We start from the raw sequence: 12,805 nt of genomic DNA, 5'->3' as shown, positions 1-12,805 counted from the left end.
TCTTTCTGACTTTGGCTCTTTTGTCAGACTTGTTTGTAATTTGGCCAATTAATTTTAAAAATTATTACAAAGACTGATGCTTAGTGTGTTTCTTAAGGTAAAGCAACTGGAAAAGCTTACAAATGGTGATGCTATGCTATTAGGTACTATGCTGGTTGAATTTGGTATAATGTTTCAGTAGATCCAGACTGCCTTAAGACCCAAAACCTTTCAACTGAGCACTTGGGTCCTTTTGGGGAGGAAAGGGGATGATCTAGAGACTGAAGTGTCTTCATCTTCATTAGTCTATTTGTAGAAGTATGGGCTGATCTTCAGGATTGTGAATTGGGCTTTCCTGCAGCCTCCAGGGATGCCACTGCTGTTTTTGAGTTGGAACAGGTAATCTATTATCTAAATGCCTGAGCAAAGATAAGTGGAAGGTTGTTCCTAGTCCAAAACTAACAGTCTGTTGTCTAACTCATGTATCTATATGTACTAGACTCATACTCTGTATTTGTAGAGCTACTATTATCCTAAACATAAAATAAGAAAATGTCTATGGAAAAAGCCTTAAGGCTGGAATGACATTCTTTGAATACTAAATACACAGTGATGTGCAGCAAACCACTGAAGCAGCCACCTGCAATTACTTCCTGTAAAGGATATGGGAAGAACTTCAAGACTGTAAGATGCAATCAAAGTATAGTAAGTATATGTGGGGTTTAAAAATGTCTTAGTGGACTAACGAATGGTTTTAACCCTAGAAGAAAAATTGTGTGCAGCTGCCTCCGATGTATGTACATTTATTTAACAAATAGAGCAAACTGCTGTTTCATCAATTACCTTTGTAACTTAGAGGGAAGACTGAAAAGTCTGACTTATTCCAACCCTTTATACAATTCTGTATTGTTTTTCATGTCCAGTTCTATTCTTCAAAGTCTTCACAGTAGTGGTGTTAGAAATAGTTTGCTGATGTTAATCTTAATTCGGACAGTTAATGAGGCTGATTACAGCTTGCCCCTTTAATGCAAAGCATTCCTTATAACAGCCTCAGTCATCTTTTTTCCATTAAACTGGTGGAGCAGGTGTTGTCTTTGTTTTATGTGGATGCTTCCATGCTCCCCATTATTGCACTGTTCGAGTGCCTCCCAAGTACTTTCCTGAAAACATCCTGCTGAGATGGGAGAGTATTGCTATCCTTATTTTACAGATCATCAGCTGAGATATTTGGTGATCTGCCTACAGCCAAACTTAAAATCCATGGGAGAGTTAGAATCAAACCCAGAGTCCCTGCTCACTGCGTGTACTGAAAGACAATGCTGCTGCCTTTCTCTGTAACAGCTATGTACTTCAGGTGAATGTTTATAAGATGTTGACATTTCCATATTAATTGTTTTATAAACTTAGTATTGCCTGTTTTTGAATGCCTAATGTGACTTTTGTTTTTAAAGTGACAAAAAGAATTGAAATTTTCTGACTTCCAGCTTTGCTTATTCCCCACCCTTATAGAAAAGGAGGACTATTACAGATTTGCCATCTGATTTAGAAATATTTAAGAGTTGATCTAGGCCTGGCACATGTGCTGGTAGTTTAATAAATGTAATTAAGCTGAAGAGTTCTGCTAAATTAAGTATTTGATACTTAAAAAAAAAAAAAAAAAAAACCCTAGTCACGAATTGTTATTTGACACCTCCTATTCTCCTATTTTCACTGCCTTCAGACCTACAACTAGCTTCGAGTATGTGTAAGCTTTTATTCAGGCTCCTCTCCCTTCACATTGCCTTACTTAGCTCTCAGAGGTAGGTGGGACAAAAGTGAAAGATTCGAATTCTCTGGTGTCGTACCTGCAACAGTGTTGAATTTAAACCATATCCTATATGGCCAATTGTCCAGTCCCGTTTTTTTAAAAACAACAACAACAACAACAAAAAAACCTTTGTCATTTGAGAGAATGGAAGATGCTGTTGAAATAGAAAATAGAGTACATTTTTAACACAATCCAATACAGTAGCAGGAATGCTACTTTGTAATGTAAAATGTGATCTCTAATATGACTACAGGTTGCTGGGCTGAATGCAGTCAAGTTGTAAGGATTATGTTACACAGGCTGTCACGTTAATAAGTGTAAAAATCCCTTCTAGTCCTAAAACTTAAACTGTCATTTCTGATTCTGTTTAAAATCAGGCTGGGTTCTGTTAGCCAACTGAAAACTTTTTTTTTTTTTTTTTGCACAGGATGTAAAATGGAAACACTACAGTGTTGAACTTGATCTGACTGTTTCACAGTTATCTTGTACAATGAGCATCTGACAGAGCTGGGTCAGAAAGGTAGTCTAGCCTGTATTTTGTCATGCTAGGTTTCCTTTTTCATTCTGGATTGTGTTAGTTCCAAATGTAATGTGCAGAGCTGTTGCCTGTCTGTTTTTTATTTTTTTTTTATTCAGTAATGATCTTGGACAGTAGAAGTCTTTAATGTGGCTTCCCTTTCCTGTCTGATAGCAGTGAGAATAATCTTATGCTTCACCAAAACTACAAGTGTTTAGTTTCCAGCATCCTGGATAATTAGAGGTTTCTCTGAAAAGACCTGAACAATTGCTTGCTGTAGAGAGAGAAAGAAGAAAGAGAGAAAAAAAAACACTATTGTAAAGAGCTTTTCTGTAAAATTAAAGGTAAAGGTGTTAAACCTAGACGATAAAACTTGGATTGAAGTAGCCAATGGAAGGAGCCATAAGAAGAGCAGATTTACTTTAAACTTTGCCATGTTGTGCAAGGTACTTCTCTCCCTATCATCAGATTTCATGAAAAAGCAAAGCTATTCTTTCTTGATGTAATTCAATCAGAGTCCAAAGCTAGATCAGTAGGAAAAGCACCTGCTGTGCTTGCTTTAGGTTTGGACGACAGACATCAGTTTCTTGATAGCAGTTGGTTAATCCATAACCTAAGCATGTGGCCACAGCAACACCTGCCATGCAGGTAAGCTTTTAGCCTTCTTAATGTAAAAAATATAATACAGATATTTCTGTTAAGCTTGCACACTTATGATGACCCAATAGTGGTCATCATAATTAGGAGAATTTAATAAAATGATATCCTAAGTGTGTAACTTATTTTACTCTGCAATCAAATTGACCATAGGTAATCAAAGTTTGAAGTCAACTTGCTTGTTTGGGCCTGTTTAGAATAAATTATATAGACTAATATAGCATATTTAAAAAATCTTTTGTGCTTTCTTTCCCTTTTTGTCTGCTTTTCTTAACTCTGTTTAGAGTTGGTGCCTGCTGTAATATCTTCTACCATCAAACCCAGTGCTTTTAAACTAAATACAATTGAAACATCTGTGTGGTTGAGACTGGCCACAGTGACTGCTGAGCTTTTTGTCCTTGACTCTTTCCAAAATCCTTGCAGCTCTGGCCTCCTGAGTAATCCTGATAGTCCTGTGGAGATCCTGAACTTCCTAACTGTGCAGATAATGGAAACTGAAGTGTAGGCTGAGAGTTTGAATCTAGGCTCAAATTATCTAAATTGGACATGATTTAGTTTGAATTAAATTGTATAGGGGGCTACTGCAAAATTTCTGTCTGAAGGACCTTGATCTGGAGACTGAGTTCTTCCCAAAAATTCATACATGGAATTTCTATTTGTGCACAGAGCAAGGTGTTACCTGGCATTTCATGAGGCTGTCCTGAGCAAGTGCATGAGGAGGACCGCATGTAGCTTACTAAGTGAAGGTTTAAGTTAAATCCTATATAGCTAATATCTTAACTTCAGGCAAGAAAATGGGGTTGAGCCATGGCTGCGTACAAGAATCCAACCAGGAGGCAGGCAGTTTTATCTTCAAGAAGAACTTGTCCCAACTATACGGTGTCACAGACACCTTCTCAGTGGCTACCAGTGTGTTAGCGAGCAAATAGAGGTACCAGAAAAGACTTCCCCAAGAAGAGGTGAGAAGTTGGGACAGTCTTTTTTTTCCTGGAAGCGAAACCCCAGAAGGCCCCTCTCCGAGGGGAAGTAGCTTTGGGCGGGCGAAGGCCGGGCCTGATGGTGGCTGTTGGCCGAGTGTGAAGGGAGCTGTGAGCAGGCGGCAGCTGGAGCGGAGGGCAGGCAAATGGAGGAGCCGAGCCTTGCTAGGTTCACATTCAGCTGAGGTTTTAAGCTGAGTTGTAGCGTTAACTCTGGTGGAATGAGGGAGGAAGTGAGAAAACAGAACAATAAACCAGAGAGAAAAAATAAAGACAGCGACAATCTTATGCTTGGACAAACGAGAGAGGGGGGAAAAGAGGAAAAAAAAAAAAAAAAGGCGTTTTATTTCTCTGCAGGCTTCACAGGATGTTTCTTTTCTTCCCTAGCTGTGGCTTTACCAGCAGAGGGAGTTCAAGGCCCTGTTTTAGGCTCGATATGTGCTGTTTGAGTTGTGTGATCAGCACTTCGTGATGCATTAAATGGAACATTCTCAGCCTAGGCACTGGGGGCTTAGTTAAAGGGTTGGATTACAGTGAAATTAAATTTTATTTGGCTAAATCTAAGAAGATATGTTTTGAGACAATGAATTATCAGTGTTCAGCATCTGTTTGTACCGATGGTCTTCAGCTAAACGACTTAGGCATTGTGCTTGGAGCATGAAAATCAGAAGCTTCTTACACACCAACCAGTCTGGTTTCTTTGTCATGTGTGAATGAAGTGTAAGGGAACTAATGCAGACTGCAGCTAAGTCTTCAAGCAAATCTTCCTTTGCTTTGAGAATCTCAGAAAGCAACACTGAACATGAATGTCTGAAAATATCAGCCCCTAAACTTGTCATCAGATTTTCTTGTACTCTTTAGAGAAAGTAGTTAGTTTCTTTAGGTGTGTGGGTTTTTTTTTTTTTTTTTTTTTTTTTTTTTCAAGGCATATTTCAGCATTATGCAACCTGTATGTTCTCGTGACGTGGGCATGCTACTATATCTTATATGCCAGTATAAGAAGATTAGTAAAGAAATACTTGAAAATAAGCACTACTGGGCTTCCTTTAACCTTTAACTTTTTTTGACAGTAAGCTCTCAATTGAGTGTTTATCAACTGATCTGTCAGATCTTAGAGTATCTTCAGCTGATCATTGAAAATGTGAACTGTGATTTTTAGCAATTCATTGTGTGAACTGCTCTTGTAAAATTAAATTGTACTAATTTGAGGAGATACTCCAGTTGCTACACTAACAATATGGACAAAGTATTCAGAATTGAGTGGCTTTGTGTGTCTAAATACCTACTGATACAAATTATTTTTGCTAACTCCTGAAATTTATTTCAATCAACATTTTGCAACTTTATTGCAAAGAAATCTAGCTAGTTAAAACATTTCAAGACTTCTCTTAATTATACCTAGGATGAATCAACACCCTTTCCTTTTTTCTGCTTAAATTAATAGGATACCACTTGTGTTTTAATACCATTGCAGACTTAATATAAATGTAGTAGTAAGAACTAAAACAAGTTGTGCTTTGTAAGGAAACCAAAGAAAGGAACTGAACAGTGCCTGAGTGAAAAAAGGGAATCGGTGTCTTTGGCATTGACATAATACTGCAAAATCAATGCTTTGATCAACTATAAAGGTTTGCTCTGGTTAGCTGGCATTATCTCTTGTGTAAAGGAAAGTACTTTGTAAACCAGTAAAAATTAACTGCCAGAGCACAAAGCTGTTTTTGTGATTGGGAATTGAGATAAAGTTTTGCTTCTGTTGGCAGAATGATAAAAAGAAGTGGGTCCATTTGCATACAGGTGAAGAGAGGCGGCGATCTCCCATATTGGTGGAGCACGAGTCACCACAGGTATGCAGAGTGCTTCTGCAGTGAGTGCTGTCTTCACTTTAATCTTTTTTTTTTTTTTTTAAACCTGATTAGTTATGAAGTGGGAAGAGGCCTAGAAAATTAGCAATACTAAGAGAAGTCATGGGGTGGCAGCAGAGTATTTGCTTTACTACTTAACAGCCCAACCAACAAAGTGAGAAGCTGTCAAAGGCTTGGAGTTCTGAAGTTTTAATATAGGTAACTGGAAACAAGTCTTGTGCTGTAGAACAGTATCTTAAAATGGTATGTGTGGTCAGAGAGGTCTCTGTGGCTAAGGCAACAAATGCACTTTCAAAAGTGTGAGCATGTGTTAACGTATACGTACATATGTGCGTGTGTATGTATCCCTATGTCCCTCTGTGGCCTCTGCATGTTTTAGCTCCATGACAGAGTAGCAAGCAGTAATAATGTGATTACTAAAACTCCCAGCCCCAGAATTAGGTTTCATACCCCTGACATTTCAAGCTTATTTCTTGGATATGTAGCTGGGTTGTATGACTGAAGCTAGGGATGGTTCTAACTGCATCTGTTGGAGAGAGGCAAATGGATCTGTGAATGTGGCCAGCATCAGCCACCTTTACTTCCTCAAAGCTCCTATATCTTTGTTGGAGTAAAGTTGGCAAAGATGTCTCTCCAAGAAAAGCATGAGAAGCAAGGTAGTGTAGGAAAAAGGAGTTAACCTCCATTCTTAGTCTATAATTCAAATATGGGGTTTCTATTTCTGCTGTAGGCTGTGGACGGTGCTTGAAGAACTTAAATTATGTTCTTTTTCTGAATTAGAAACTTTATATCTAAATTTCTTGTACCTTTTCATTTTAGTGAAGGGGTGCAGACTCCAGTTTTATTAACCTTTTTCTACTTGCACCAGAGGGCTGGTTGCTCTATACCTCATGATGTATTTTGTATAAAGCAATGGAGTACATCCTTAAGGGAGGCCATATAGAGTTGTGGCATGTGTGCTTTTTTCCTTTTCATCGTGCATATCATAAAGTTATAACTTTGCTGGCTTTTGCTAAGCTCTTTGTGAGTTGCTGCTATTCTAAATAAAAAAAACATCCCTTCTAGCTGCCTCTCCTGCCCTTCCCCACCAATTAATATGTCTTGGAGGCATAAATGTCTTATCATTCTACTTTATGGGCAATATCACTCTAGGTGTGAAAACTCAATGACTCAGAATGGAATTAGCTTCTTTTGTTACTTTGTCTGGGTGTAAGAAAGTTAAAAATGGGCAACTGTAGAGAAGTGTTCCACCCGTAGATTTTAATTTCTGCTGTGATAGAGAGGTCCCACAAACTCTTCCTGCTCAAAGTAATTCTTTGGGAAGCAGAGGCCTAGTAGGGATGTGTGCAGTGCTATGTCAGAGATGTACTTTATTTTGAAGATGCATCCAGTTTTGGGGGAAATGCCTGCATTTAGGGTGCTTGAAGGAAGTGTAAGAGGTTGCCCCAACCAACTTCCAGCAGGTACCTCGGACAGGCTACCCATGGAATGGCTTGTCCCTGTATCAGGCAGGGTTTTGGTCCCAGCTCTACGGCGTTCTGGGCTGAATGGGAGCCCCCAGGTCTGCATCCTTTCAGGTCAAGGTCTTACCTCTGTACTCAGATCTTCTGAACCCCACTGGGTGGGGGAAAAAGCAGGTAAGCTGGGAGCTTTCCTGGATTTCAAAAACCAAAATACACAAGGGCTTATTTTCTTCTCAGTAAGCATCTTTGAAGTGTTCAGATAAAACATGAGGGCATGAAACCCTGGTGTTTTTCTGCAGGTTGGAAATGACTTTGGAGGTACTTTTTGATTTAGCTGGGAAGGTTGATTATCGTTAATAATGCTCTCTCTAATGTTTCACTGTAATCTTATTTTAAGGAAATTTTAAAGCATTAAACATTTTCCCACAGTGGTGAAACAATGTACCTTTCCTTGCCAAAGATCACATTCACATATATCCTCCTCATTCCTGTAGCTGGAAGGTAAAATCTGGAATTTTTCCAGTAGCCAAGCTGCTAATTTGCCACCATTGGTTGTTATCACGATTCATTTGGCTGAGGTATCTGATATATAGTGAGATGTGGTGTTGGCTGGGTGTGATGTGTTAGCTGCTTCATGTCTTGGGGTCCTGTGGGTACCGATTTCAGTGCTTCCAGTAAGTATTAGTGCACTGATGAGTAAGTGTATGTGATGTGAGATGGAGTTTTTTGGCACCACTTGGCATCATAAGCAGAATGGATAATCTGACTCCTCAGCGCTCGGGAGAGCTTCAGCTATTGAATTCAATGAGATGAGGTGCATGCCCAATGCTCCTTCTGCTTGATAGACAGCTCTCACTGTCCCCAAACATTACAGTTCCTATTAAGAAAAGTATTAGGAAATTATTTATTCTATGCCTTTATTAGAAATTCTCAAATACTTAGACTTTGGTTTCTTTTTTCCCTATTTATCTGAAATCTTTCAGTTGAAAAGAAATGGGATAATTGTGAAGATATCTCATGGTATTTAGTATGTTAGAGTTTACTAGTAAGTGAAGTTGCAAGAACTTGCCAGATGATGATAACGAGCTCTGGACAACAACTTGAATCCATCTCTAAAAACAGCAATTGATCAATAGTGACAGTTTCTTTCAGGACAACTAAGCACTTAAACTCAGCATGATACTTTGCATCAATGCCTTTTTTCAGCTCTGTAGCTCGTAAGCTAAGATATAAAACTAGAAATTTTTATAAAAATCAATTCATCTTATGATCCTTCTATCTTCATTTAGTGATGTCTGATTCATTTTGAGTTTTTCAGTTTTGCATTGTTAGGATTACATACGCCATAGGAGAATTTTGCTTAAACTCCATTTTTGATTGGAAATAAAATAAAAACTGGAAATGTTTTTGTTGTTCTAAGGCTTTGTAAAAGCTTGTTTGTACAAAGTCTAAACTTAAAGCCAATTTTGGCATGTCCTTGAAAGCAATAATAAGCTGAGTATATTGCTAATAAATGCTGGAAGATTTGTCAATATTCAAATAATTTTGAAGGCATTAATTTGCTTGCTTTGCAGCATTTATGTTGATGGAGTTCAAGCTAGAATTTATAGGTCTAGATTTTTTATTATTCCTTTTTTATGTTTTTTCTAAATAATAGATCATTTATTGTTAGATGTATAACGATTTTTCATACCTGTCCATATTCTTAAAATTTCCAAGATCTATTAATCATTTATTAACCCTTTATAAACCATTTATAAATGTACCTTGAAAAAAAAGTGTGACCAATTCATTTTTTTTCTTCAAGTTTAATATTAAAGGCAAGTCCAAGGTCAAGATGGGCATAGGGAGGCTTTCGGGAGCCAGTGTAGTTTATATTTTGGCCAGTCAGCTGAGGAACCACGTGGAACTAAAATTAGTAAAGTGTGGGCAGTGAAGAAAGTTCACACGGTGTAATATGCTGTGGGCAGTAATAGCGTTGATTTACCCAATCTGTTAATGGTATGGTCTGTCTGGACCTTTGGAACATTCCTGAGCTCCTTATTTAATGTAGGAAGAATCATTCTGAAATTAGCATATAAATTGTTCAGAGTCAGCAGCCTTTTAAAACAGTGTTCAACTCTCGTCCTGGCACAAGAAACACTTAAAAAACAAATTCCCAACCTGGTATGATATAATGAGGAAGCTCTGAACTTTAGATTGCGTGCTGAAAAGAGAGCATAAACCTGAGAATTTATGAAGTATGAAATGAAGAAATGGTCAGGATTTGATTTGATTTTTATTTAGTCATCTTAAGGGAAGTATATTATAAGGAAACATCTTGTGAGGCCTATTAAAATCATGTAAAAGGCTTATATAGATGGGGGGTTTTCTGATATTTGAAATGTTGGGGTTTTCTTTCTTTTTCTTTCTTTCCTTGGTCTTCCACATGGTTTATGTATAAGCCATGCTCCATGCTACGTTCATTCAAGGGTTCAGTCCAGCGAGGACTCCTGTGAGAACAAATCTGCTCCCAGCACCAAACACCAAGTTCCTGGAGAAAGGAGGTGACATGGACCTGTTGAAAGCAAATCCTCCTTTCCAGCTTGTTCTCTTGTTCAATGTTCTGAGGCTCTGTACTTGAATGTCCCTGGTTGAGTTGCCAAGAGTAACATCCAGTGTCCTGTTCTTAAGTTATTATTTTCAAGGAAAGATAATATAACATGGATTCAGCTTGTGAATTTCTGCAGGGATTAGGAACTTCCTTTTTAAAAAGAGTATATTTGTATACAGAGACAGAAAATAAATGACGATATGGCGTGGTAGGCTTATTTGGCTTGAATCTGAGATGACCACATTGAGCAGTGAAGCCAGTAAAATCTTTGTACTACAACATCATGTGTTCTGAATATGCCATATACTTGGCTGTAAAACTATTCCAAGAATGTTGCTAGAGAGTTTCATACATTTATTTTGTACTTATTTTTGTCTGCCCCTCACCAAAAGCCAGGTGTTTTAATCACTGAAATAAATGCTCTAAGCCACAGAGGGAGAAAAAGAAAAGGAACATAACATTGTTACAGAAATTCCTAAAAAGGATCTAAAAAAAAAAAAAAACCTGCATGTAACTGAATAACAATTTTATGAAGAGATTTTCCTACCTCCCAAGGGTTAATCCTAAATTATTTTGTTATTTTGTTATTTTGTAACTGTGAACTTTAACTGAAGAACTGCATTTATTTTACAGGCTTTAGAGATTCTGATCATGCTCAGAAGAGTCTGGATGCAGCAGATGCACCCATATATGCAGCTTAGACAAACAGGAGGCTGATTATAGTGCTTTTGAAGAGCATAGGTTTGAGAAGTGCTTTTTGAGTAGCCTCCCCGCTCCTCTGCACACCTACCCCTCTGCCATAGCACTGCCAGGCCCCACTGCCAAGCTGTCTGCCAGGTTTGTGATGGCAATTGTGGTTTTGAAAAGGACCTCTTAGGGCCATACTTGAGTCATAGACATTGTCGGTGAAATAATCCCAAATCAAAGACTATCTTATAATATTAAAGAATGGCCATGCCTGCTACAATGATGCATCATGGAAGGTGCACAGAATTCTGTTCTTACAGTCTGCATCTTGTAACAGCCTTGTTTTGTGCATGGTCCCCTTTTAAAAAAGGTCTTTGGATTTTCCTATCTATAATCCTTACAAAGGCTTTGTAGCTTGTGATAAATGTTGTGCGCTTGTGTGTTTTTTTTTTTTTAAATATTTCTACCACAGTGGCACTTTGAAGGGTTTCCCCCTCTCTCATTACTCAATTTAATTGGAATTATGGTGCCCATCAAAAAGTATTATTGCAAGGTGACCTGGAAATAATCATTTCCTTTCATCTATAGCAAACATTTGTAGATTGTTAAAATGTCACCAGAAAAAAAAATCTGATCCACAAAGAAATGGCTTTATGAGAGCACAGTAAAACATGAGATTTCATTATATACAAAAAGGCTATGTTTTGTGTTCCTGGTTCACAGAGCAAACGTCCAACACATGTGGAATGCATGGCAGGATGTAGGACCCTCTAAGGGCTGTATACAGATATGTGAAGGCGTAGGGGGGAAAAAAACACTTGTGGGTCTGAGGAAACGACCCTTTCAGTAACAAATGGAGCATGTGCTCTGGGTCTCTGGGAGGATTTGTGTGGGGATCTTGCTTTCCATGTGTGCGCATTCCTCTGAATCAGACAGGTGTTAAGTGAAATGGTGCCCAGAGGACGCAGCACCCTCCTAGGCTATCAGCAGCCTGACCACATGACGGATCCAGAAGCAGCCAAGCACAACTGCTGCAGGGTTTGCCAAGGGGTTAGATGCCAAATGCTGAGAGAGAGGATCCTTGCCAGCTTGGCACCTTTAGGCCATGTGGCTGCTCCTGGCACGGAGCTGTCATTGTAATGTGCTGGGGAGAATGTAACCAGAAGCTCTGTCTTAATAGTTCCTTGTGAATGAAGATATCTTATTGTGAATATAAAATATTAATTACCTTACAAATGTGTTTGGGAGGCTGCACATGGCTTTGGCCTATGTCCAGGGTTTATAGTGGCGAAATCGGAGGATTGACTCCTGGCAGTTGAATTTGTTTGCCCCCTGGCATCTTGCACTGGAAATGAATAAGAGGAGCTATTTGAAAACAATTGACATCTGGGAAAAGATGTTCATTGGTTTCTGAGATTTGGATCAGTCCCTGAGCTGGTGCCTTAGGAGTGGATTTAACCAATGCCATAATCTTTTGGCACCTGTTGCAGTTTTTGGCAGTGGCACAGGGCTGCTTTGATTGCACTGTGACAGGAGTAGTGAGCACATGTCTGATGCTCATCCCAAAAAGAACAACTTATGGCCCCTAATACCGCTCCCATTATTTTTCTTCTGCTTTTTCTTCTTACTTTTTCGTGCTCTTCAAACTGCTGCTAATCGTTATAGTTACGTGCAGGCAAGCATCCGTCAGCATCTCCAAAATAAACAAGCAAAAGACAAGCAGGAGAACAGGGATGAGGAGGACCATTCTCTGTTGTCAGATGTCAACTGCTTTTTCACATTTTATTTTAGAATTGTTCATCTGGCCCTGAATTGTAAGTGCAGTAAACGGGTCTCCTGGCAAAATGATACATGCTCTGGCAACCGAAGTGTAATCATAGGAGGAGTATTTTGTTTTGTAAATACGCTAATGAAAATAACCAAATATGTATCTTCAAGAGGAGAGTTCAGTGGACCCATTAAAGGAAGTCTCTGCCTACATGTCTCTGTGCTGATTATACATCTGTAAATGGCTGCCATCCAGCAAAGCTCTTAAGTGCATGCTTAACTCTCAGCGCAGCTTGGCTACAGCGATGTTACTAACTTCAGCGTGTGAGCTTTTGTGCATTTGAGGCATTCACATGCCTGGTGTTAAGCACATGCTTATGTGCTGTTCTGGATAACTAACTCTTAATTGTGTCTTACAGGCCTGTAGCCAGGAGTATGGGTCTCGTTTCAACCCCGGTTTCCTGCTCCTGTACAAGGAATTGGAGATGACAATAGT

At 38.8% G+C, this 12,805-nt stretch overlaps 1 long non-coding RNA gene across 1 annotated transcript; it reads left to right on the top strand.

Moving 5' to 3' along the window:
- Positions 1-5,572: 5,572 nt before the first annotated feature.
- LOC148594507 (uncharacterized) lies at positions 5,573-12,762 on the top strand. Its single transcript, XR_015913446.1, has 2 exons — positions 5,573-5,781; positions 12,729-12,762. It is a non-coding gene; the product is annotated as an uncharacterized LOC148594507 (long non-coding RNA).
- The last annotated feature ends 43 nt before the right edge of the window (positions 12,763-12,805 follow it).

Source organism: Tinamus guttatus, unplaced genomic scaffold (assembly GCF_059628265.1).
Source record: "Tinamus guttatus ecotype Peru unplaced genomic scaffold, ASM5962826v1 Tinamus_guttatus_pri_ptg000240l, whole genome shotgun sequence".
Lineage (NCBI taxonomy): Eukaryota > Metazoa > Chordata > Aves > Tinamiformes > Tinamidae > Tinamus > Tinamus guttatus.
This window is presented reverse-complemented; position numbering and strand designations above follow the sequence as displayed.